Source organism: Dasypus novemcinctus, chromosome 2, assembly GCF_030445035.2.
Source record: "Dasypus novemcinctus isolate mDasNov1 chromosome 2, mDasNov1.1.hap2, whole genome shotgun sequence".
Lineage (NCBI taxonomy): Eukaryota > Metazoa > Chordata > Mammalia > Cingulata > Dasypodidae > Dasypus > Dasypus novemcinctus.
In genome coordinates this window covers 171814422-171819854 of record NC_080674.1, presented here as the reverse complement: position 1 = coordinate 171819854, position 5433 = coordinate 171814422, and positions in this window count along the sequence as shown.

The window sequence follows — 5433 nt, the reverse complement described above, 5'->3', positions numbered from 1 at the left end:
TAATTCCAGGAAGCCATTAGTAAAATAAAAACCTGAATTGATATTGATAACCAAAAGTAACTTCATAACAGGAAAACCTGTCAGAAGCCACCTCAATCTACATATTCAGGTCATGGTAGGGGAAGATAATCTTAATTCCACTGGGTATCTTAGGTTTTCATAAATTTAGAAAAGATAGTATTTTTTCCTATACTGCTAATGTAAAATACTTGTTAATGTAAAAGTAAAAAATAAAGTACTAACATTGAGTTCATTTACTATGTTATGCACTGCACTGGAAGTGTTTAAAAACTGTATAAAAATTAAAGGAGGTAGACTTCGGTATTGTCAAACTCTCTTGTGCATTCAAACCAGACCCTCATACCCTGAATCCTGCCTCTCCATTTGAGTTATTTGGCTAGGTTGGTCACTATGACCCCTAAACAATAAAGGTATCTACCACATCTATGGTATGCTCCTGAAGTGAATGGAAAGTGTGTTGCTATTTGAGACTCCTGAGGCAGCCAGCAATGTCTTGGTGTGGCCAGATTTTACCTCCAGACTGGTTCTGTTTCATAGTGCTGAAGGGTGTTTGGGACCAGGCCAGTGGAACACTGGAGCTTCCCTCCCAGAGCCAACAGTGCTTGCAGTATGCTGGCTGCATACCATGTGGAGCAATAACTACCAGCGTAATGTAAATTGAACTTAAACACACTATTGGCATTATGCCCTGATCCCATGGAGAGACAACATATATGGTGTTGCAAACCTGCAGCTCAAAAGGGAACTTGTTCATTAATTAGTGTAAAGTGCTGTACCTATTTACCTGATGACTATAAATATAATATCTTTTATATTCTAGATCATATGCAGAAGGACATTGAACATGTTAAAAGTCTTGATTTACTTAATTCATTTTCTAAGTTTATTTTTCCAGAATCAGTGTCTTCCAGAACAAGAAATTAGTCATACAGGTATTTCATCCAGTTCCAACCATGGTGATGGATCAGGATTCACTCAACTTCAGTAAAGTAGTGGAGTTTCACACTCCCTCAGACAGAAACAACTAGCCCTAACAAGCAAGAAGCAGTTACAGAAGAATGACCACTGCCCTTCAGCTCCCCCCTTAAGAATAAGGGTGTAAACTCTCTGCGGGGAAAGCTGAAGCAGGTTAGTATAGGAAACAAGAAAGGCAGCTGGTAGGAATTAAGCACACCAAAGACCCTAGTTACAAGGTCCTGTTTGAAAGTCCTGGGCTCAAAAGAAGTCCTAAATGACTCCAAACAAAGAGACCTCCCCATTAGCTCCCTAAAAGCTGACAGGTAAAAGTAAAAAGGCAATCATTCAGAACTGCAAATAGCTGTGGCCCTATGTGTGTCTATGTGGACTCTCCTTATGCCTTAACTAGTTTTTGATGTCACCCTAGAAAATTCAGACAGTTTAGAAGAGGAAAATGTATGGTATTGGAAGCCTCCTCACAGGACTCCCCTACCTAGTACTTTATTGTTTACTAATGCAAACGTTGCTTATACATTATCAGACCAACACAATCTGACTTGAACTCTAACCCCTGAAAATTGGACAGTGTGGGACACCTTGCTTGCATGGCAGAATACAACCCATTGACAAGTTTGGAGAAAAGACTTTCACATTAAATAATGTTCAATGTTGCATATGTATTCCTGATCACTCTTATAATGCCTTACAAGTATAAATTATATGCACACATAAGTTATATTGATAAATTAGCTATTGATCCCCTGTCTACCTGATTTAACTTCCTCTCTTCAAGCTGGCAACCTGTCTTTGTAAATCAACTAGCTTTTGGTGAAGGACTCATAGTATTCTGTAGTATGCTGTACTGTTGTAAAATGTGAATGTAGTAGGTGTCCAATGGGAAATACAAACTGCTACTTAGGGGGTGGATTGTGGGGCTCTAATTGGTTCCCCTTCCTAAGGGAAACTCAGCCCAAAGTACACAGGCACTTACATGCCCCAGGACACAAGTTAAAATGTAACAGATCTCTTCACAGGATAACAATGTACAGGTGCTATCACAGACTATATAATTCAGGCTGTATAATTTTTTCGTATAGTAACATCATCAGACCCCATTTATATAACTGCTATGAAATGTCTTTTGTTCTGAGACCCTATATATCATTTCCCACCTCTTTGAGGAGCATGACTTTAATTCTTCAGCCTGTTGTCACTGAAGACCCTCTCCTGTCCGTAAATCCCAATAAATAAAGCTCATGTCTGACAACTTGCTGAGTGCACTCTTTGGCCTTGAAGCTACCCTGACCTGCACCCTTCAGGAGCTGGGTTATATTGAAGTTATAGGAATTTCTATATTCAAGTCTGTGCACTTGTACATCCAAAATCCCTTATCTCCTTCCTGTATGGGTTTCTCTTTACTTTGCTTACTCTCTATATAAATGTTATCCAAAATGGATTTCCCCCACCAATCCCACTCTACATCAGCTCCTTGAATAATTCTCCCACTACTATACTGTCAATTATCATTCATTCCTCATGATTATTTGATGTACCTTTCTACTGCAGATCTATTCTAAGTTTCAGAAATGATATCCAATTGCCTCCTGGATCTTTCTATTGCATTCTTAGTACCTAAAGTTCATGATACAACAAATCCAAATCACCACCTTGGTACCCAAATCTGATCATTCCTTTATATCCCTTTTCTTGTGTCAAAATCCAATTCCTGAAGTCAAAAATATAGGAAATATATTTTAATTTTCTTTTCTAATCTACATCTTTTATAGACAATGAATCACAAGGTCTTTCTTACCCTGTCAATAATTTTCAAATTTGACCACTTTTATCAATCCCAATTTCCATTTCTCCAGTGAGCCACTATTTTCTATCACCTTAAATACTACAACACTACCTTATCCAGTCTCCCATTGTGTCTTAATCCCCTACAAATTATTCTCTAGCTATGTCACTTCCCACATCCTTGCTTAAAACAATCATGGGTGCTCTGTTATTAAAAGAATATATTCTGCATGTGACTTTACTGTGACCTAAAACTTCTTTGAAGACATAATGAAAAAAAAAGGTAAGACACTGAGTAACAAATGAAAGAAATTGCCACTGTATATACAGGAGAGCAGCTATTACAGTGATGAAAGACAAAACAAAATTTTTTTAGATATTTTTCATTTTTTAATACTCCAATTTTCTCACTTTATTTTACTTTTTCTAAGTTATTATACATTTTATTTCTTGTGTTTAAACCTATCATTAATATCTCATTTTCCTATTAATTTAAGTTGACAATGCATTAGGCTTCATTTTTGAAGATGTTTTGAATCACAGAAGACTTCAAAGAGGCAGGGGAGGAGCATTGGTGTGGGGTGTCTTTGAAGGGGGACAAATGGGTGGGAGTTCACTTGGGCATGCATATAGAGTATATAGATATGTTTAGATATTCACTGGGTATTGACACAATGGATAAAGGTTCACCTGAAAACTGAGGGAGTGCTGGGTTTCCATCCTGGGAAGCTCTGCTGCATTATCCAGTGGAGCAGTAACAATCCACCAAGGGCAAGGGCAATGACCAGTGAAGAAGGATGGTCCAATGATGGTTCCTTGACACTGACAACTGTGTTTATGAGGCTTTTGCACTTGAAATTCAACTTGGCCTACTTTTGCAGGGTACTTAAGAGTTACCTCCTGAGAGCCTCCATGTTGCTCAAATGGGGCCACTCTCTAAGCCAAACTTAGCATATAAATGCATTACCTTCCCCCTAGTGTGGGACATGACTCCCAGGCATGAGCCTCCCTGGCACTGAGGGAGTACTACCAAGCACCAGCTCATGATGCAAATGGAAAAAGAACTTGAATAAAAAGGGGAAATGGTAAAGACAAATGAGTTCATATGTTTAAGAAACTTCAAAATGACTTGGGAGGTCATCAAAAGGGTCACGCTTATGCACATCTCAGCAGAATCTCATAGACATCCAAAGTAGATACTACCCCAGGTAGTGGTGCTCCTGAGAGTTATGGAGACACCCAGGTCTTATGGTCATGAGAGATGGCTCTGGAGTTCAGTGCCTTGCCAGTGGGTCCTACTTTGAAATTGGTGCTCCTGAGTGTGATGGAGTTGGACTCAGATGTGACTTCTCTACACGTGCCTTTTGGGCCCCTTTTTTTGAACCTGTGGTTGGTGTTGGGTTGGTATATGTCCAGGAGACTTGAATCTCTGGACATCCATGTGCCAGCAGGGCTCTGAGCCTCAGCAGAGTTACAACGCCTGTTCTCCAGTTTATTGTACTTATCCAGGTCAGCTAACAAGGAGGTGAGGATGGACAACCATTACACCAGGGAACTGAGAGAGTCTACAACTACAAGCAGGAGAGTCCCATCCATCAAACATGTGGGGTCAAAACCACCTTCCAATGAAGAGGTAGAGTGGGCATCACCATCCCAGAGTCCTCAGGATTGGGGAATAAAATATGGACTAGAGTGGATTTACTGGTATTCCACTATAAATTATTGTGATTATAGCAATGGAAGAAATTATATTATTCATGTGGAGACAGTGGCCATTGGAGTTGCTGAATGCAGGAAGAGGGAAAAAGAGGGGCAATATGGGGGCATTTTGGGGATTTGGAGTTGTCCTGAATGACATTGCAGGAACAGATACAGGACACTATATATCCTGCCATAACCCACTGAATGGACTGGAATAGAGTGTAAACTACAATGTAAACTATAATCCATGCCGTGTAGCAGTGCTCCAAAATGTATTCATCAATTGCAATGAATGTACCACTCTAATGAAAGAAGTTGTTTATGTGGGAAAAGTGGGGGATGTGGTGAATGGAGCATATGGGAATGTACTATATATATATATATATGTATTTTTTTTAAAGATTTATTTTATTTCCCCTCCCCCGCCATTTGTCTACTCTCTATTTGCTATGTGTTCTTCTGTGTTCACTTGCATTTTTGTCAGCAGCACCAGGAATCTGCATCTCTTTTTGTTGCATCATCTTGCTGTATCAGCTCTCCTTGTGTGCAGGGCTGCTTCTGGGCAGGCTGCACTTTTTTCACATGGGGCAGCTCTCCTTGCAGGGGCACACTCCTTGTGCATGGTGTTCCCCTATGTGGGGTACACCCCTGCGTGGCATGGCACTCCTTGTGCACATCAGCACTGTGCATGGGCCAGCTCACCTCACGGGTCAGGAGGCCCTGGGTTTGAATCCTGGGTCTCCCGTATGGTAAGCAGATGTTCTATCAGTGGAGCCAAATCTACTTCCCTATATATTTTTAGTGTAACATTTTATGTGATCTATGCATCTTTTAAAAATAAATTAAATATATATTTTTAAAAAGGATAAAATCATAGTTCCATACTGAAACATACAAGGTCCTTCAGGAGCTGGGTTGCAACAACTGCATTAAAATTATATTTCTCACCAATCC